Raw genomic sequence first — 22,642 nt, 5'->3', positions numbered from 1 at the left:
TGGCCCCACATGGCTGATGTTTGGCTCTGTATCTGCATTTGAACTTTTTCAGCCTTCAGGAGTTTTGTCTGGCTTATTACAGAACTAGGAACGAACCATGAAGTTTACATCCAAATTCTGGGTTGTTCAGATCCAGAGTTTTTGTTCAGAACCATCTCTGGGTTTGTCTACTTAGCAAGTAACTATGTGGCAAGCCACTGTGTGAATGTACAGCACTCCAGCTTGCCATGCAGTAATGTGTGGACACTGATACGGTGCACTGAAAGTCTACTGAAAGTGCACTTTCATGCCTAGCAGTGTCCCTTTGGCACGTTATTGTGCAGCATGCTTCCATTTACCAAGGCCAGGTCTACATTACAAAGTTTTGTCAAGATAGTTTCCAACATGTTCCAGGTTTGCTGGAAAATGGGCCAGGTTTACTTTTTGCACACAACTGGGCTGAGGTTTGTGTATGTAACAAAACACATTCCAGTAGCTGGGTTTGATCTATGGGGCTTGGAATTTCGTAAGGAAAAATTTCACCCAGGTGCAGCCCGATGAGTGAGTTGCACTATGAACACAGTTTCAGCTTTACCTAGAAATGTTTGCCTTTGAGGTTTTAAGCCTCACCCTTAGCCATTATTTGAATCATGTTATTTTATTTGTGTTTTAATATAGCATGTCCAAGATGCAGGTGTTGTATTGAAATGATGTCTTGTATACTGCCTATCTTGAACGTGCGTGGGGGAGGTGATCTTATGAAACAATGCCTGCCTCTTAATATGTGTAGGAGGGTATGAAATTACAGCATAATAATCATTAATACTTTGCAACTCTAGTGCCTTCCATCCAAAGATCCCAAGGTGTTTTACGAAAATCAGTTAGTATAGCCTCAAAGTGTCCCTGTGGAGTAGGTATTATCACCCTTGTTTTACATATAAGATGACGTACAAAGAGGTTAAAGCCAAAATTTTCAAGCATGAACTTTTCAATCCAGTTGTGCTGACTTAAAATAAATCCTATAGTTCGGAGAAGCATCCAGGCTTTCAAGGAGGCAGCCCTGTCTCGTATCTACAACAGGGGCTTGGGAGTTTATAAAGAGCTGTGAATAGCAGCGAAGCTTTGTGTTCTGTTTCCAGCTCCTTATAACTACTCCCATCCCCATCTGTACTGGCTATATTGCCAGTACCACAAGATCTGAAACTGGTAGGGAAGCAGTAAATCTACTTTCAGTGGGAAGGGAGGTGGGGGTGGGGAGTGGGGGATGTCAGAAATGTAGTGGAAGGCCAGGTGTCCCTCTTTTCCTTCTTCAGAGTTGCCTCTTCACTTCCCCCTGGGGAGTTACTAATCCTGCTGAAGGTGTGAGGAAGCCAGTACTCTCTTCCTTTGATTCCTCACATCCTGTGTGCCCACAGCCTGCACATCAACCAGCCCCTTCATTGATCTACCTTCCATCCAACCATGCTTCGGGATAAAATGCCACACTAGCCATAAGTTGTCTGAATGACAAGCAGCAAATAGTTCCCAGCAGCCTTAGAGCCAACAGGCAGCCTGGTATCCAAAGGCTATCACTGTGTGGTAAAAGCAGGACTGGAAGTAACCAGTAATGATTCGAAATAGTTTCTGTGGCATACTTTAAGCCCTAGTGATCAGTTTACTTGCACTAAGAAGGGTTGGGGGAGGGTAATCTTTCATTCCTCCCTTTCTCTTATCTCACACATCCAGGACATCTAAACTCTGCTCTTCTTCCTTCCTAACATCTGTGATGTCTGACCTGACCTTTCTGTCTGTGCAACTGAGGCTCTCAGCTGGGCCCTCACCATCTCCCAGCTTGCAACCTCCTCCTCTACACTCATATCACACCCCTTCAATTCATACAAACTGCAGCGATTCCACCCTGCCTGACCATGTCCCTCACTTTGTATCCTCAGTTTTTCCCTCTTTTCCACCATACCAGCTATAATCTTCTTGTCCTCACATTGCAAACCCTTTACAACTCTTCCCCCACATTGTCCCCCACCAACTTCATTCTGTTGATGATACCAGCCACCCCCCATTTGTCCATTTTCCCCATTGCCACTTATGTGTGGAATGCCCTATCTGAACAAATTCACAAGGCCACTACCCTTCTAATCCTTCAGATTCCTCCTTGACACCCAATTCTTGCCTACAAGAAGTTTGCCAACTAATAACGATGGGGTAGAGTCCTGTCAGGGATAGTAGAGATGTTTATATTTTAAAATAGATTGCCTGACTATATTTTATGCCTCTCCTCCACCCTTCATTTATCACTGACCTGCTTAGATCATGAGCTTTTGGGGGTAGGACAGTGTTTCACTGTATGTTTACATAATTCAAATAAACAATAAGTAATAGGCACCTAATTCCCACTGAATTTTGGATACCCCATGACCACTTGTGAGCTGGAAATCTACCCCACTCTTAATAACACTTGCTGTACTGGCTGGCAGAATATGCTTTAAAAGTGCTGTGGATTTCAAATCTTTCTCCCATCTCTTTGTATTTCCCATAAAAATAAAATGATTAAACACTGTCGATGTTGTGATGTCCTGTCCCTTTAAATGTTCAGTGCAAAGCCTCACTTTCATGTTAGTTTCAGTTTTGCAGCCAGAATAATAAAGTTGCTACAGTAGACAGCTGTGTTTCTTTCAGCTCCCTCTGTGCCTCTTTCTGTCTATCTCCTTCTCGGCTGGCTCCAGAAGCAAAATAATGATTATGAGGAATTTATTGTGTCCAGTGCTGCCTCTGTCTGAAGAAGAAGAAAAAGAAGAAAGCAAATAATGCTGTAAACAGGGGAACAGAAGTTTATCTGGAGGCACTGGGCGACAGACTGCTGTTTTTGCTGCAGGGACAGTGTGAGCCAACCAGCTAGAGATGGGGAAATAGGAAAATAAAGATAGCACAAAGTATAAGAATTCTGCAATTATTGCCAGAACTGTTCAAACAGAGAGTGAAGTGGAAGCAAGCATCCAGCTTGATTGACCATGTGCAAGTAGGCAGAGAAACAGCTTAGCCAGCACTGAGGGTGTGTAACCAGCAGAGGGAGCCCAAGTACAGACAAAGGAGGGTGTAAGCACACAGCCAGCAGAGGGTGATGGAGCGCAGATAGTGCAGTAACAACAAAAATATTCCCTGTGGCAAAAGGCATACATGAGGCATGAAGTCCAACAGGAGAACAGAGAATTGGCGCCTTTTGTGGGCACAGCTGGTGAGTTTGATGAAAATCACAAGTCATGGATGGTGTACCGCAAATGTTTTGAGTAATTTGTAATTTGCAACACCATTCCAGATGGATAATGAGTTTCAACCTTGTTGACGGTGATGGGTCTGAAGGCATACGGATTGCTGTATGACCTCTTGTCTCCAACTGTGCCTGGAACTGCCTCATACACTGCAATTACTGCAACAATGAAGGAACACTTTTCTCCTTTCCCATTGATGACAACAGAACGATATTGACTTCATCAGTGACATCAGGGAAGTGGAGAGTCAGTAGTGCAGTATGTTGCTGCTTTAAGGAAGTTGTTAGAGCATTGTCAGTTCAAACATTAAGTGATGCCCTGCATGACCAATTAGTCTCTGGATTATGCAATGACCAGGTCCAAAAGAAGTTATTGATTGTATCAGTGCTTACATTCAAGAAGGCTGTTGCAATGGAGCTGACAGTTGCAATGGAGCTGACAGAGAAGGATTCTTTGGAATTTAGTGTGAACCAAGAAGTTCGCCTCCTGCATCAGTGAGACAGAAGACTATGGGAACATAAGGAATTTTCATGTGGCCACTATGCACAAACTATGCATGCTGAGAAGGGCTGCGGGGCATGCCAGGTTATTTGCAGAAAGTGCCAGAAGAAAGGACACATCACTGTGACCAGCCACACAAGTCAACAACCATTAACACAGAGAAACCATACATCCTATGAAGGCTGAACCTAAGAAAGGACGAAGTTGGGAATTCATAATGTGGAAAAAGACAAGAGCTCTAGTGACACTGACGAAGACCTAACACTACAGTACATGTGTTATTGGAAGCTGAAGTGAGAGATAGCATCTGGGTCCCACCTTTGATCAAAGGAGTTTCAATCCAAGAATGGCGCTTGATACTGGAACTGTTGTTTCACTGATTTCTGCATCTGCCTATCACCAGACATTGTCACAAGTTCCCTTGGAAGAAACAAGAAACCTCCATGGCTTTGAAGACTTATACCAGAGAAAAGTTAGGTCCAAAAGGGACACTCCAGGTGAAAGTTCAACTAGATGGCCAGTTAGTCAATTTACCGTGATATGTGATTGATGGAAAGTATTCGCCATTGTTTGGTAGATCTTGGCTTGAGAAGCTCAAGATGAATTGGACCAAGATCAAGGCAATCACAAAAGCACCATGAAATCTTCAGGAAATACTGGACCAGACCCTCCAAAGTTTTTGAAAAAGAGCTTGGACAGATGAGTAACATATCAATGAAGAACACTGCTAAGTCTGACAGTCAGCCGAAACATTGCAGGCCCAGAGGTGTGCCTTATGCTCTGAAGCCTCTGATGGAAGCTGATTTGGACTGTTTAGTGAACATCAGAGTCTTGTCACTGGTTTCACACAGCAAATGGGCTACATCCATTGAACCAGTGATCAAGAAGGATGGCTCAGAGCAAATAGGTGGAGATTTCAAAGTGACACTGAATCCACTTTTCTAAGCAGACCAATATCAACTACCATGTATTGATGATTTGTTCTCTACCCTTAGTGGTGGATAGTGTTTCAGCCAATTGGATTTGCTCAATGCATACCCACATACCCAAATGGAGATTGATCTGGTGCCTCACAAATATCTCACAATCAACACAATCAACACACACAAAAAGCTTAGTTTTTCACAACAGGTTGCCTTTTGGTATCACATTGGCACCTGCTCTGTTCCAGATAGGCATCTTGTTACAGAGAAAGATCAAGAGGATCATGTTTGAAATTTGGACACTGTCTTGCAATGTTTGGAAGACCATGGACTCAGAGTATGTTAAGACAAATTTGAGTTTTTCAAACATTTGTTTGAATACTTTGGACATGTAATTGATGCCACAGGCTTAAGGAAATCACCAGAGAATGAGAAGGCAGTTCTTCAAGCACCACCACCAGAGGTCATGTCCCAAGTTACATTCATTCTTAGGACTCCTTAACTGTTATGGTAATTTTCTACCTAATCTGGTAACAGTGTTGAGACCTTTACATGAATTGTTACAAGCAAATTAAAAAGAGAAATGGACTAAAGAGCTTGAGTGTGTATTTAAGGAAGCAAAGAAATTGCTGATAGCAGCCAAAGTTCTTACACATTTTGATGCTTTCCTGCCATTGCGATTGGCTGGTGATGCTTCACCAAATGGAGTTGGTTCTGTTCTTTCCCACATTTTTCCTAATGCATGGAGAAACCAATTGCCTCTGCATCACAAACACTTATTACTCCTGAGAAGAACTATGCACAAATAGAGTGAGAAGCTCTCAGCATCATCTTAGGAATTTGGAAGTTCCATACCAATCTGTATAGTAGACATTTGACCTTGGTGGTGGATCATCACCCGTTACTCTCAATTTTTGGCTTGAAAGTTTCCATCATTAGCTGCTGCTCCTTTGCAGCAATGGGCATTGTTACTTTTATCTCATTCCTATACTATTCAAGTTCATAAAGGGACTTGACACAGCAATGCTGATGGGCTGTCACACCTACCATGCCCAAAGAAACTTCAGACAAAATGTTATATCTCAATTTGAAGGATAGGTTGCCCATCACTTGCACAGACATCAACAAAAAAATCACTAAGGATTATGTGCTTTCTCTTGTGAAAGGGATGGTACTACAGGGTACAGTGTTGGATCAAAAGAATCCCCAATTTACACAGTTTGTGCTGGGTCAACATGAATTATCTATAAATAATGGGTGTATCTAAGGGGGAATGCGAGTGATCACTCTGAAATCACTTCAGTCTCATGTTTTGGAATATTTCCATGAAGGTTATTTTAGCCACACCACCATCACCATGTTATCCCAGACAGCATGAAAATCAGTTGTGTGCCTGAACTTAGAAGTTGTTTAGTCAGTGATTTGCTATTCTGGGGCAGAGTAATCTCTTGCAATTTAAGAGTCTGCAATAGTCCACCTTCAACTTTTAGTTAAGTTATGTATTGTTTCATGTTAGCCATGTAAATGATAATTATATCTACATGTTTGGAAAGTTTTTTAAAGTAGGATGGAGGAATGTGATGTCCTGTCCCTTTAAATGTTCAGAGGGCCCTGTGCTCTCCCCCCCTCCTCAGTGCAAAGCCTCACTTTCATGTTAGTTTCAGTTTTGCAGACAGCTACCACAGCAGACTGTTAGCTCCCTCTACATCTACCTACGTATCTCCTCTGTTCACTCTAGAAATATAAGAGATGCCTGTCGTGGAATCCTGGGAAACAATGTCTTATATTGTTAAGCCAACATTTTCAAAACTGACTAGTGCTTCTGGATGCCTCCATTTTTGGGTGTCCAACTTGAGATACATGAAAGAGAGAGTGGATGCCTCGCATTTTCTGAGAAGGTATCTCAAGATGAAGAGCGAAACACCAAATCACTCATCAACACCAGTCAGTTCTGAAAATCCTGACCGTAGCTATTAATGACACACTTATCCGCATGTTATCTCAGCTATTAATGACACACTTATTCACATATTATCTGAGCCCCTATCTATGGCGGCCAGGAAAGGGGCAACAGCCCCCAACTGTGAGAACTTCTATAGATCTTTCTATAAATCTTGACTGCAGCACAAAGTTAGCTCTGTAATTTTCTGGTTTGGGTTGCCCTTTGTGGTACTGAGCTCTGCTCGAGAGCATTTTTCCTTCCTACCAAATTGGCATTTCCAGAAACCTTGTCCATTGGAAAACAAGGCTTCCTTGCGCACCCAGGAAAAAAGAAGGAGATGGTAGAGGAGGAGTGGAATGGAGGGTGTATGTGTGTGTGTGAGTGAGAGAGTAAAACGCTTGAGCAGTTGAAATAAAAACGAGGAGAATGAAGTAAGGAGAAGAAAAGATGTATAAGGAGAGAAATCAAAATAGGAGTCAGAGAAAGAGAACTTCCATTATCCAAGATAATCCAAGATTGCCCCATTTTAGATTAAAATTACCTCATGTACTTATCTCCTAAATATTGAGGATGCCATTACTATTTTAGAATCTGTTCCAAGGTCCAAATTTTCATTCTGTTCCCTCGCATAGCGTCTACTGTATATTTAATCCTATATATATGTGTGTGACAGGTATGAAAGAAAATAGGTCAACAGTACTTAAGATAAGTAATACTTTAATCAATTTTAACGTAACTTCTGATGGCTAGTGAGTGATGATAACATACTGCCTTCACTAATTCTCTTTTAAAGTAGCCAGGACATTTAAAAAAATCCTATTGTATAAATTGCTTGGAGGACACAAATTATCTGTTTTATATTCCCAGAGAAGCTATAATATCCAGTGAGATAATGGTAAGGACATGCAATATTTTTAGTATCCACCCTAATTATTATTGATATACAGTGTACATGTAAATTGAGTCATGTTCAGTCCTGTACTGATGAATCATTAATGTATAATGGATCTGATGACACTGAAGACCTTAATGATAAGTTGAGGCTGGACTTTCAGGACATTTAACAGAGCTCTGCACTCATCTTTTCCAGTACAATCTTCTAAAGGAGTTCACGTGGGGCTGGAAACACTACCTGAAATGCAGAGGGACTGGTCATTGTTTTGGAAATTAAAGATTTTAAATTTTGTATCATTATTGCAATTTTTAAAAGAAAATGCACATGAACTTTCAGTACGATCAGCAACTGCAAGGGATGGACAGTACAAATGGCCTGTGAAGCTAATATTCTCACTGAAGAATAAATCAACATGGCTCCATTGACATCAAAAACACTTTGCTGAATTTAGACCCATTGAAGGCAATGGTGTTATGCCAATTTACATCAGATGAGGTACTTCACCATGAATTCAGTTGAGGTACGCAGATCTAGGAATAAGGAACGTAGGTCACACTTACAAGATGGCAGACGGTATCCTGGAATGCAGTGATGCTGAAAAGGACTTGGGGGTGATGGTAGACAATCAATTGAACATGCACTCCCCATGTGATGCTGTAGCTAAGAGGGTGAATGCAGTCCTTGGAAGAAAGATAATATCCTGTAGAGTTGTAAGCAGAGTCAGGATGAGCTCTACCCTGACATCCGGTGGTAGATTATGGGGAGTGCGGAAAGAAGTTTCAAATATTTGCATTAGCATTTCAGTTATTTGCATGGGCACTCCCACCCAACTTAGCATACCGCAAAGCAGCCTGGGATGGTTATTTTCACAGCTATGGGAGCCCCAATTTTGTTGTTATTGGGGCAGGAGCAATAAAATGTTGTCATCCCGATTAAGTAAATGAGGAACTACAAAACTGTCTTATGATAGAGGGTTTCATTGTCAACTAAATAGCACTTGCTAGACAAGGGACATGGGTTCCAAAACCCAGTCAAGAGAGAGAGGCTGGGGACAGAGATCTGTACTTGGTGGTGCAGGCTCTTTGTGTGAGCCAGAAGCACCAGTTCCACCTGTGCCTCTCTCCACTGTGGAATGTCAGAGTTAATTGTTGATTCCCTTAAGAATCTAGATACAGGTTACTGAGCTGAATTCACTGGTACTGGGGCTCCCCTACTAAGAGCTGGAATCACTAAGAGCTGAAATCACTGAAGAGCTGGACTTGCTGAGCTGAGAGCACTGAGTACTGTGCTAATGAGTGGGGGAGCCTGAAGCCATACTGTGGAGCAGAGCAGCTGGCAGAGCAGAGTGGAGCAGTTTGTGCAGCCACTGGGTGAGTGGAGCCAAGCAGCTCGCGAGGACGGCTGGAGTGGCTCACAGGACAGCTGGTGGACCAGAGCAGCTGGCAGAGCGGAGCAGCCCACAGAGCAAGCGGAGCTGAGCTGTTTGCGGAGATGACTAGTGGAAGCAGAACCCCACGAAGAGGCAGGGCAGTTGGCCCCGAAACCACGTAAGATGCCCCTTTCTACCCAGGCTGGGGAGGGGGACCTCTGCAGAGAGACTCTTGAGCTCTGGGGCTGCACTGACCCAGGACAGAGACTTTTGGATTGTGGGACTTTTGGGACTGTGGGTGATTTGGGGGTTGCTGGACTCAAGGGCCCCGAGAGAAGGACATGGCCCAATTTGCTGGAGTAGGTCTTTGCTCATGGTTTGACCTATGAACTCTAGCTGAGGTATTTTCCCAATTTAATGCTTTTTGTTTGTCATGTAATTAAACCTTTTCTGCTACACCAAGACTCTGTGCTTGCGAGAGGGGAAGTATTGCCTCTTCGAGGCGCCCAGGGGTGAGTGTAAGATTTTCCCAGGTCACTGGGTGGGGGCTCGAGCTGGTTTTGCATTATGTTGTGGGGAAGGGACCCCTATGTATTGAACCCGGCCCTTGCTGCTATCGTTTTGGCCCGGCAGAAGGGTTACAGAGTTATAAACTATGGCATTAGTGAGAATATTATTGGAATACTATGTCCAGTACTGGTGTTCATACTTTCAAAAGGAAAAATTGGAAAAGTTTCAGAGAAGAGCTGTAAGAATGACTCAAGGTCTGGAAAACATGCCTTATAATGAGAGGCTTAAGAAGCTCCATATATTTAGTATATCAAAGAGAAGTTTAAGAGGTGACTTGATTGTGGTCTACAAGTACTTACATCAGGAAGAGATTTCTGATAGCAGAGGGGTCTTTAGCAGAAAAAGGCATAACAAGATCAACTGGGAGCTGAATTTACACAATTTCAGACTAGAAATAAGACGCAAATTTTTAACAGTGAGGTTAATTAACCTTTGAAACTACTGACATGTACCAACAGCACCATCAGTGGGGCAGGATTTCATCCCACGTGTAGACAGCGCCCCATTAATTTTTTCTACAGACTCAAGCAAGACATGTTCCCACAAAGAATGTTCTTAGAATAGTTTTTTACTTTGCTTGCATAACTAATTAATTTATCTAAAGAGAGGAAGATATTATGTATAAAATATAATCGCTGATGCAATAAGTTTTGATACTGTTCTCATTGTACATTCCAGACACGAGACACTGTACTGCAATGTGGACTTTAAAGTTGCATATGAATTTTAAAAACTGTTAGACCAAATTTCTTCGGACCTACTTTTGTTTTGGCGTTTGAATATGATATTAATTTCTACCCTTGTACAGGTGCTTTGTGTGTGAGTTTTGAAGTTAAAACATGAAACTCTTCCTCGGGCAAAATCATTATGCTGCTGAATGTAAATGACTAGTGTCTTAAAGCAAAAGGGAACTTTTCTGCAAAACTCAACTAATTGTTTAAAGTCACTGTGTGGGGTATATTTCACAGAACTTTTTTTAATCCCGGTGAATACAATAAAACATTTTAAGGACACTTTGGTCTGTTTTTTTCCCTGTGTGTGAGACTTGGGCCTTGCAGCAGTCAGTCTGACAACAGCTAGCCGATAGTAAAGTGGGGTGAGTTTTCCCTCTGTGTTCTAGGGTGCAGCCTGCTTTGTGTGTCACTGTTTTGGGGCGCTTGTGTTTTATTACTCTGAATTCTAAGAAATAAAGTAGTGTTATGTTGCAACCTTCCAGAAGAGTATTTATATTTTTATCTGTGTGTATGCTGCGAACATACAGGTTTCAGAGTGGTAGCCATGTTAGTCTGTATCAGCAAAAACAAGGAATCCTTGTGGCACCGTAGAGACTAACAAATTTATTTGGGCATAGGCTTTCATGAGCTAAAACCCACTTCATCAGGTGCATGGAATGGAAAAATTTTCACTCCATGCATCTGCTGAAGTGGGTTTTAACCCATGGAAGCTTATGCCCAAATATTTTTGTGAACACACAGTAACATTTGGTTCAGGAGGACTCTGCTGGGAGATGGGGAAGAGCTGCAGAGCTACTCCACAGCCACCGCTCTCTGTCTATGGACCCCACCACTGGGTCACTGAACTATTTTCATCCTCAGGTAGTAGTCTCTGCTCCACATGCACCTACCTTTAGACGAGAAGAGAGGGAAACAATAGTGAAACCCTGGGGTCATAGATACTCCTGCCTTTTCTCTAAACCTCTCCAGAAGAGTCCACATGGAGCCGCAGGGTACCACACCATGGATGAGGTACATCTGCCCTCTAGAGAGTTCCCAACATCTTGTATATTATAAAAGACTAGTTTCATTGAGGACTGGAGTTGCCATTACCTACCTGCCAGCTTCTCTCTCTCCTAGATTTTATTCAAGACATTTAATGGAACCACATAGAGAAGAAGGCTAATTTGTTCATGCTAGATTTGTGTTTGCTCTGTTCAGAAAAGGAAGGTGTCTCACTGCCAATGAACAAACTATTTTCATTTGAGTATTAAAAACACCATTCTGATTGGTAATTAATGCTTATAGTATTGACTGGTAGTGACAGCTCTTTAAGATCCCAGACATGGAGTATAATTAATGTGAATGGGACAAATTAACCTCCATTTAACATTCAATGGAGCTACATCAGCGTTGGCTTTGGCTCTGATGTCTTTTTTTTATTTGGCTAATAGGGGAAAAAATAAAAAAAAACCCTAAATTGTGATAAACTGCCTCTTCTGTGACAGTGATTTTTTAAATTGTGAAACAGTTTTAGTATAAGGTGTGTGTACATTGTATATTTTGCATACATACAATAATCACATTTATAAAATATACCAAAATATCAGTAAATTTATCAAATAGGTTTTGATATAAAATAGTTTTATTATATATGCAGTACATACTGTATGTGCATCACACACACACACACACACACACACACTTTGTTCTTCAGGCTTTGAGGCTGCTGTTTTAGTTTAAGGTAAACTAAGAGCCTTTTCCATTGATCTTTTTATTCCACATCCATAAAAGAAAATGCTCGGACTTTGCAATTGATTTTGCCCCCTTCCCCCAATATGTGGTCATTAGAAGCAAAAAAGAGGACCACACTTCTACCTTTTAATTGGGCATTTAACAGGACAATGTTTGAAAGCAATTAATGGGAAAAACATTTTTGTCCTCTTTTATCAATTGGTCTCCAAGAAAAATGCTGCCCAAAGTAACAATTATGTGCAAGCCAGGAAACTGTTGTCCTTTTCAGTTTTTCCCATGTCACAATTTATTCATTTAATTCAGTTCTCCAAAATTACTGCAGTGCCAATTATCTCTCTGTGTGTAGAAAACGAGTTCGGCCTACTTCAGCTTTTCCTTCATTTTATGCCTGTTTTCTGCTATTCTTCAACGAGTGAGTAATGTGCTATGTGAAAAAAGGGAGAATCTTCAAAAATATGTGAAGTGTCTAGAGTGGCTTTTTGGTACCTGTGAAGAGGCCCCTTGAAGAAGCTTAAAGGACAATGGTATATTGCGGCTACCAGTGGTTTATTTTGTCCACATGATTCATTTCACACGCACCCAGGCAACAGATGAATGGAGGATTAACACAAGTTTTCACCTTATTGAAATGAGTGCTTCAAAGCAAACAAATAGGACTAACCAGTTTGGAATATGAAATTAAAGATTCCCTGAGTCCTTTTGTTATAGTATAAGTCACATTCAAACTTAATTAAAAAAAAAAAGATGGCTTTGGAATTACACTTAACTAATATGGTTAAATAACAGTAATTTTAATGTTTGTTATTGTCACACCATCCACTCATCTTATTTAGAAAGGCTTCATGGGACTGTTCAAATACATTAAAAAAGTAGTTTTAAAACAAAATGAAATACAGCGTATATATCTACATGTCTATATCACTCTCTCTTTGTGTGTCTGTGTAAATATATACAGCCACCTGCACAAAGACATACACACAAAGAGAGTGTGTCAGATGCTATTGTGATTGATAGAGAAATATATGAAGCACCTACATGAGCATTTATACATCGGTGGGTAAGTAGATATAATAGAAATATTTTAGATACTATCTTTTGTATTAAATTATGCAATGTATTCAACTTGTATATTTACAATTCTATTATCATCTGTTGGCCCAGTTCACAAACTCTGAGTTTATATTTTGCTAAGTTACGTGGTTTGAAGTTACATAGGTCAAACACTCCCAATTTAAAATCTCACCAACCTCTCTTAAGGAAAAACTGGGACATGATAGTATCCTTTTTATACTGTATTCATTGTTCTGGGCATACAAATGCCCATCAGTCTAGACTGTCTTCCTTATTCCCTCCAAGCATACACCAAATTTATGGCAAACCTCCCCACAAAAGCACAAGTACACCTCGCTGCTCATGCATTTAACGCTTTTTTTTAATCATTCCATGTTCCTTCAGTCTCTGATTCAGCAAGGTGCTTAAGTACATGCCTAATTTTGAGCACCTGAGTAGTGTCATTAACTTCAATGGTGGAGTGGTCCCATTAAATTATATACTTAAAGTTATGCAGAAGCTTAAGTGCATTGTTGAATCAGGGCCTAACTGACCTTAATACCATTGTCTGACACTCTAAAATAAATATATTTACAAGCTACTCTAGGTAATTAAAAAATACTATTTAAATGAGGTAGGAAGAGGGTGGGAGTGAAGGGGAGAACTGGGATTAGTTGAGTGCCTCCTTGGGTGTCATCAGGTCTGGGTAGGAGATTTTGGCAGGTTACAGAGTCTTGTTACCGTTGTTCTTAGTGGACACGTGCACTGTGGGCTAGCACTGGGCGATCCATTAGTGCCATTGCAGCTGCAACACCTGCATTGCTTGTCTGCACTGGCACTGCAATGGGGCCTGGAGGAATTCTTTAATTGTAGGGGTGTCAGGCAGAGCCACTATACTGAATGGTGTATTGACATTATGAGGAGAGGCTGAGGGAACTGGGATTGTTTAGCCTGCAGAAGAGAAGAATGAGGGGGATTTGATAGCTGCTTTCAACTACCTGAAAGGGGGTTCCAAAGAGGATGGATCTAGACTGTTCTCAGTGGTAGAAGATGACAGAACAAGGAGTAATGGTCTCAAGTTGCAGAGAGGGAGGTTTAGGTTGGACATTAGGAAAAACTTTTTCACTAGGAGGGTGGTGAAGCACTGGAATGGGTTACCTAAGGAGGTGGTGGAATCTCCTTCCTTAGAGGTTTTTAAGGTCAGGCTTGACAAAGCCCTGGCTGGGATGATTTAGTTGGGTTTGATCCTGCTTTGAGCAGGGGGTTGGACTAGATGACCTCCTGAGGTCCCTTCCAACCCTGAGATTCTATGATTCTATTCTATGATTCTATGACATTTCTATCATAAATAGTGGGCATGAGTTACAAAGTTCTAATCAAGCTCCAAACTTTCTCAAAGTCTGGGGGGTGTTTGCAAGTACAGTTTTGGTTTGTGCCCATTTCTAGTTAAAATGTAAGATCCGTTTGTCATGGGTTTACTTGGTATAAAAGTTCTACCTCCACTCATGCAAAATTATATATTTCTTTGATCGTAAGCTCTTTGGGGCAGGGTCCATCTGTTTGCTCTGCAGTTGTACTGCTCCTAGCACAACGGGGTGCTGGTCCATGACTAGGCACTACTGCACTACAAATAAATAATAAATATGTTGTTACAAAAATGGCTAAAACATTTATTTAGTGTTTCTACAATAAAAAAACCTTTGGAGGTTTAACATATTGAGATCTGATTGCCTGAGGCTGACAATCTTTGACATTGATTCCCCATTCTTAATGCTATTATTAATTATGAATACTGGCATCAAGAGGCCACAACAGATATTAGGGTCCCATTGTGTGAGACACTCTCTGATGTAAAGAGTTTACAAACTATGGAGCCTACATAAGAACATAAGAATGGCCGTACCAGCTCAGACCAAAGGTCCATCTAGCCCAGTATCCTGTCTACCGACAGTGGCCAATTCCAGGTGCCAGAGGGAGTGAACCTAACAGGCAATGATCAAGTGATCTCTCTCCTGCCTTCCATCTCCATCCTCTGACAAACAGAGGCTAGGGACACCATTCCTTACCCATCCTGGCTAATAGCCATTTATGGACTTTACCACCATGAATTTATCCAGTTCCCTTTTAAACATTGTTATAGTCCTAGACTTCACAACCTCCTCAGGTAAGGAGTTCCACAAGTTGACTGTGCGCTGCATGAAGAAGAACTTCCTTTTATTTGTTTTAAACCTGCTGCCTATTAATTTAAACCTGCTGCCTACATGGGAGTAGAGCTCTTAGCTGGTCAGGAGTAACCCCCACAAAGTAATATAATACAAGAGCAGGAATTTGAACCAGATTTTGTGAGTCTCACGCTAATGACTTAACCACCTTTCCTTAGTGGACTTATCACCACAGCTTCAGTTTCTAATGGTCACTAATGGGGAGGATGAGAATAATACTTATCTAGCTTGCTGGATGTTGTAAGGGTCAGTTCATGTTTGTAGATGAAAAGCTCTTGTAAGCAGTCAGAATTATTTATTGTTCATGCATTAAAATTGAAATGGGCTTGGTTTAAAGAAAGGCTTGTCTGGAATCACAGGTGAAACGATCAGTACTGCTGTCATTGTGCCCACATACGAGCATGGGTGCTCCCGGCAATGCTAGCACTCACTGCTGGGTCACAATGAGTGGGTTGCATGTACGTGGTTGGTTGTTGGGCTTAGTGTGCAGGTGCTGGGTGGTTTTGGTGGCCTGTGTTGTACAGGAGGTCAGGCTAGAGGAGCTGGTTGTTCCCTTCTGGCCTTAAGCTCTATGACTCGCCACTACTTAGCGTTGTACTCATGGGTGACCTCTGTGCACATGTGCAGGTACATGTTGTATTACCAACACTGACTCCTGAGGGGCAGGATGAATTCTGACAAGAAAGTCACTCACTGCTTTAAAAAAAAAAAAAAGAAGGAAGTGAATGATTTTTTAAGGTGGATTGGCCATAGGTGTGACTAATGTCATGCACAATGGAAAACAACTTGTGGCCTTCAGGCACTACTGCAATATACAGGTTAACTTTTTTCCACTTCTACCTACTTGATGCCCTGAACAAATCAAAAACCTTTAAAATACATTTAAAATGTGTTTAATCAACCATACGAGGAAAAGACTTTCCCACCCCCAAAACCAGAATCCATCAATGCCTTCCCTGCCCCTATCCATCACCTAACCCCCAAGCCCAAGAAAAGCTAGGAGAACAAGCCACATTTCCAGCATGTCCTGATGGTCAATTCTGGGCTGTGCTGAACAAAGGGGGAAAGAAAATACCATAGCCAAGGATCCAAGCCCACTCTCCTTCTACCTGCCTCACATTTTAACTGGGAGACTGATTGCTTGAGTCCCTTGGCTAATCATAACTGTTGTGATCGTGCACAGAGAGAGGCGGGCTCTCAGGAAGCTTAAATCTAATTCATTTATAGGGCAAAGGCCTCAGACTTCACTTGGAATTGACTGGCAGCCAATGTACTGTAAAGCCCATGCAATGTAATGTGCTCTCAGTGGGAAACACTGTTTAATAATTGAACGGCTATATTCTCCACTGGCTGCTATTTCTGAATGGTGCAAAGGCATAGCCCTATTCTGAGCACACTGCGTGTGCAAAGGCATGTCTAGTCATGCATTCACATGAAAAAGAGGTAACCTTCCTTTCCATTGTGCATGTGTATTATGATACACAGTCAACCTTAATACTGGCATTTCCTAACTTTTGAGAGCTCGACTTGGCAACTCTAATGTTCCTTTAATGTAAATTTTTAGATGTCCTTTCCTAATTTAATTTAAAAAATGAGAGAGAGGTTCCACCATGTGGAACTATACTGATCCCCAGCCAGGGTCCTCAGCAGGGTCCAGACCTTTAGATACACAGCACAGACTTCTACCTCTTGAGCTAACAGAGTAACTGGTAGCAGTAGGAAGCTGTTATCCGCTATGTGGACTACCCACTAGAGAGGGATGAGACACACACTTTGTCTATTTGCTGACAGCAAAGGAATGTAGCGTCTCAAGACTGGTGGGCTCAATTCCAGGTTTTGGAAGGGGGGAGTGTGTCTTGTATTTACAGACTGTTCTGCCCCTGACCCCCAAGCTGGTCTCTGTCCCCTCTCTCCCACCCCTTGTTCCTGTTCACACCTGCCTCCTGTCCTATCCATCTCTACGCTTATTTGCCCTTCCATCCCAGCTCATATCCATCTCCCACCTGCTGGCTCCTTCCCCAGCTCTAGTCCCATCCCCCATCCACCCCACAACAGGACTCCTGGCCCTCTCCCCCTTTGCTCCTATTCAACCCACCTTGCTCCTGCCTGCTGCTGCTGCTTTTCTCTACCACCCCCCACCATGCCTTGGCTCCCACCTCCCCGTCTGCACCTACATAACCCCTAATCCACTGTCCCTTCCCTCTGCTCCTCTGCACCCTCCCTGCTGCTCCTTCTCCCTCTGCTATCCCTTTTTCTCACCTCTCTGCATTCCAGTCAGTGGTTTCCTCCTTCTCCTCCTTCCTGCCTGGGCACCAGGCATTGAGAGCACAAGAGAGACTGTCCACAAGAGGGACTCTCAGTTCCTATGCCCGGTGCCACTGTTACCCCACAGCAGCTGGAAGAAGCATGTGCTGGGAAAGTCTTGCTCAGCTCCAAGATGGAACCTGTCCAGCACACATGGAATTGTCAGAGAATTTAGCTGCCAACAGTTGGCTACTGAGCGTGTCTGAACTGTAATTTTTCAGAGTCTTGTAACTTGGCCACATTTGGACAAATTTTCACTGGGACAGCAAAAGGCAAATCCCTGACACGCTGGTGACCCTTGATGCCAAATGTCAAGTGCCTGTTTCAAAGCCTACAAGAGATACAAGGGCTTCTATAAAAACTTATGTTTTTTTTAATGTGGGCAAAACAATGTATTTTCCCTACTCTCAATCTCAGAAATGTCTGAACCATTTTAGCTGAAACTTAGCTATAGGTGGTGCTATCATATCTGCATATAATCATGCTTAACAAGAGCTGCTCCCTGAATATCCATAAGTAGCTGGAGATTCAACAAGTCCCCTAGACTGTGAACCTTAGAAGCAAATGGCAGACAAACCCCATTAATTGAGGGCAGTTTTTATAATTTCTGCCCTTTCTTCCAGTTACTTCCCTCATGCTATAAACACTCTCTCAGTCTCATCTGGGCTGAGCCTCCATCAGCTAGCCACAGTCCATGCCACAGTCTCTATTAGACAGTGGTTATGTCTTGCCACTGAACTGATGTGGTAGGAAGAGATAGAAGTATAAATCTACCAAAGACACCATAACTCATCCTTACCCACTAAGGGCTGAGCTTACTCCTATTTAAGTCAATGGAAAGATTTTTAGTGAGTTCAGTGGGAGTTGGATTGGAGCCTAATTTTCCAAACAGCCCCATACGCATGTTGATCAAGATGAGCAAAAAAAAAAACCAACAGATCCGGGTGGTATTTGTGTGAGAGAGCCTTAAAGCAGCTAATTGATGCTACTCAGGGACTCAGAAAGAAAAGGTTGCAGCCACTTAACAACAACTCTGTCCAAGTGACTCAACATAGTCCTGAAGAAAAACTGATTCTTGTGCATGCAATATCATAGCCTCATCCTTAATCAAACCATGGACGGTAACAATTTTATTAAGTATTGTCCTTGTATATAACAACATGAATTTAGAGCAGGATCTCTATCTGCAAGCAGCTCAAGGTTGTGTGAAGATGCCAAGGTGGGCCCAGTATTAAATGCTGCATTTCTTATCCACACATCCTTTTTGGTCTAGAGCTGCATAGTTTCCCAACATGAAAATGATCAAGGGGCCCGAACCCTCAGACTACCATTGTTTCACTGAAAAGGTGGCCAGCAAGTGGATGCAACTGCTACAACCATATGCCCAAATAAGAGCTTCCAGGACAGTCTGCAAGAAACCACTGACCTAAGCAATCTTAAATTTCTACCCAGATCTTCACCCTTCAACTATTCATATCTCTCCACAGACCTCACCAATTCTCACTTTCTTGCAAGTCTCATAGATTTCACATCCAGAAAATTAGATATAATCTTTTTCTACCCACCCAATTTATCTCAATCCATCATATCTGTCCCTACCAGGGAAGGAATGGTAGTTTACTGTCACCAGGCCAAAAGTGGAAGGCAAATCAGTTTATGCCTACAATCAGACCCTCCCTAAAGAACACTAAACTCCTTATCCAGCTGGGGCACCCATCCTGTAATATAACTAAAATGACCACATATCTGTTGTCCCAGCCATGTCCTCTCTGAGCTGCTGTGTCCAGATAGGTTTTCCATAGTTCACGGCAAAGACATTTGATTTTGTGACCATTCATTATGCCCACGCCTGCTTTTTCACACAGGCACAACTCTTTATTGTCAGGATTTTTTTATTCTTTTGTGTTTGACTTGAGTGAGAACTGAGGGACAAATGCTTAGTTCCACTTACAGCTACTCTGCAGAGTCCATGTGAGCCTTTATGCCAAGGGTGGGAGGCGGCCTAGCCAAAGTGCATTGCAGTTTCTAGAAAGCTGTTACTACTGGTGTATACTAGAGCAGCCTAAAAGCTGTTGTAGGTTGCACTGATGGCCAGCTTAGCTTCCTCCAGCCCCAGGTTGGGGCAATGGAAAAGCAGCTTGGATCCGACCAGGAGTAAGGACATCAAGATTTGACTCAACGGAATTTTGCCAGAGTAAGTACTGAGTCTGGCCCAACAGTGTTACAGGACAGGAATCCATTTTGTGTATCTCTGATCATATGACTACCTGTATATTGGTAAATTCCAAAATGCAGAGAGCAGGGCCGGCTCCAAGTTTTTTGCCACCCCAAGCAAAAAAAATTTCCCGTGCCCCCCCAGCCCGTCCCAACTCTGCCCCTTACCTGCCCCATTCCAACCCCTTCCCCAAATCCCTGGCCCCACCTCCTCCCCTGGGCACGCCGCATTTCCCCTCCTATCCTCTCCCTCCCAGGCAAGCCTGGGGTGGGGGAGCGGAGTGGTGGCGCGCTTGAGGGAGGAGGTGGAGGTGAGCTGGGGGGGGGCGATTCCTCTGCCCCCCCCGGTTACTTTATGCAGCCCTCCCCATGCCCCCCACTGCCGCAGCTCACCTCCGCTCCACCTGCTCCCCTGAGCGCACTGCCGCCACTCTGCTTCTCCCCACTCCCTCCCAGGCTTGCCACAAAACAGCTGATTTGCACCACAAGCCTGGGAGGGAGGAGGAGAAGTGGAGCGGTGGCGCGCTTGGGGGAGCAGGTGGCAGTGGAGCGGAGGTGAGCTGGGGGAGAGCGGTTCCTCTCCCCCCCTAGGGTTACTTCCTGTGGCCCTCCCCATGCCCCCCACCGCTGCAGCTCACCTCCAATCAGGGCCAGCTCCCGGCTTTTTGCGCCCCAGCAAAAATAAATAAAAGGAGCCGGAGTGCTGCCTCTTGGAAAGTGCCGCCCCAAGCACATGCTTGGAGCGCTGGTGCCTAGAGCTGGCCCTGGCAGAGAGATTCCTTAACATCTATGTCACTTGGCCTGTTGTGATTTGATTGGACAGTGGGGAATTGATGAACTGGATATGTGTTTTTGAGCTGCCTGAACATAACATAAGAGATACGACCTATGAGAAGTACTGAAGGTTTGCCCTCAGGATTTGCAGTTGATTGGACTCTAACGTGGCTCTTAGACAGCTACGCCATACATTGATATTATGGAGCTTCTTTGGATTTGTCTTCTTTTGCTTTGCACTCCCCTTTTTCTCTCTTTTTAATCTTTCATTTTTAATTCTTTAAATTTCACAGGCGAGATGTTCTTGTCCCAGATGATGGCTAGAAAAGCCAAGCCTAAAGAACAGCTGAACACAGCAACAGAAAAAATGGATTAAAAACACACCTTGAAATAGCTATCAATTGAACGCCACAGTTTTGAGTAAATTTAAAGCATAGATTAACAAGAGAAGAAAGGATCGTCTCCACTACACGGTTTCAGAGAGTTTTACTTTATTAATCACAATAATCATGCACAGAATTATGCACCATTCAACACCAGTTATTAGCTATTAGTTTGCAACAGAAACAAGAAACTGAGAGGAAAATTAACGCAAACAAACAAAAAATAACTAAGTATAGGAGTTGGATTTAACATGCCAATGAGTCAGCACTGTTAAGAAGCTGATCAGAATTCATTCCCCTCTCCCTAACACCATGATATCATAACTCTAAAATGACCAAACACCGCATCACACCGTCTTCATCTCAAGCCTTCCACAAATGCATCAGCAAAAAGTATGGACTGACAAATTCCAACCCAGGGAGTTACATCCTGTCTCCTTTATTTTCCTCCTACAATTTGAGCTGGATGCAGTATTCCCCCTGACTTGCTGTCCTAAACCACTGAACAGTGTTGCTTTGCACTGTTAGCCAGCTTCCGCATTGCAGACCAGCAGTGACGGATTTTCAGTGGGCAGTAATGGGATTCCTCTCTATATAATTTGTAAAGCGTTTTGGATTCCCACATGATGAGATCTACTATACTATATGTAAGCTATATTGTATGCCAAAGCCTGAGCCATAGCAGGACACAATGGAACCTTTTGAGTCCTACTGAAGAAGAGGATCTTCCCTGTGGATTTAGGGGAATGACTTCCCTTGCCTATCATCTATCTCTAAAGACTGGAAATGGAAGAAAGCGAATCAGCTGGTTGATCGTGCAAGAGTCCAGGAAGAGGACAGCCACCTGCCCCAATGAAGCTGGAGTTTGGTGAAGATCTACAGATATCACAAGGCTTCCTCTTCCTAAGGCAGAAAAAATTCAGGAGGTTTCATTGCCTCTGTCAGGGATAAAGTAGATGCTAGGGGGAGAAAGGGGGTTAGCTCAAGATTTAGCACAGGTTTACTGAAGAGGTACAAACCTTAGCCAAGATTCTTTGAAACTTTTGCTGGAACCCCATGAAAGTCTTACACAACTCTGCCGAGCCGCTCTGATCCACAGTTCTCTGCCCTAATGCCAGTCACTGCCCCCCAGTCCAAACTGGGGAAGAGCACTAAATTTCCGTCTGGCTGAAGACCATAAAGACGCCACATATTCCAGCTGTTCTTTGTGATGACTAGTGTGCTGATTATGGACTTATCCAGACACATGGAAACTCCACAGGAAAAGCTCCCCAATAGGCACACATTTGTAATCTCTTGTGAATAGAGCCCTAAGTGCCCATTAACTATTGCTCAATTACACGGGAACTCTACAGAAGTAAATATGGCATGCACATGAATATCAATTAAATCCATTCTGATCAGTGCACTTGTGAGTCAGGAGCAAAATGTGCACAATCTTGACAAAGCAATGAAGGCATGCATATTTTTACACATGTGGATTAAAATAGAATGTTTAGCTAATAAAAGCTTTTACGTTTCAAACAATAGTTTAACAAGCCTAGAATAGTTTTGACTCATCGTAGCTTGAAATTTCAGTTTTTAAAGTTAGCTGTGAAGATAATTTGTGCAACTACCTTCTTCTATAGCACCATACACTTCTCATTCTCTCTTTTCTGATCCTACTGTTTAGATTTCATAATACCACTCATCTATACAGTGCTTCACGTGCACAAACAACAGTATTATTTAATCCTGTGAAGCTCTGCATATTTGTATGAAAGATGTTGTACAAGTTGTATGGAT

General features: G+C 42.7%; 1 long non-coding RNA gene across 3 annotated transcripts in view; it reads left to right on the top strand.

The window, feature by feature from the left end:
* Positions 1-22,274, top strand: part of LOC120398433 — a 173,706-nt gene extending 151,432 nt beyond the window's left edge. For all 3 annotated transcript variants that reach the window (XR_005594407.1, XR_005594408.1, XR_005594406.1), the window contains one exon: positions 20,768-22,274. This is a non-coding gene — a long non-coding RNA (uncharacterized LOC120398433). The remainder of the gene's footprint in view (positions 1-20,767) is intronic.
* Positions 22,275-22,642: the final 368 nt, after the last annotated feature.

This window comes from Mauremys reevesii, linkage group 2 (genome assembly GCF_016161935.1).
Source record: "Mauremys reevesii isolate NIE-2019 linkage group 2, ASM1616193v1, whole genome shotgun sequence".
Taxonomy (NCBI): domain Eukaryota; kingdom Metazoa; phylum Chordata; order Testudines; family Geoemydidae; genus Mauremys; species Mauremys reevesii.
This window is presented reverse-complemented; position numbering and strand designations above follow the sequence as displayed.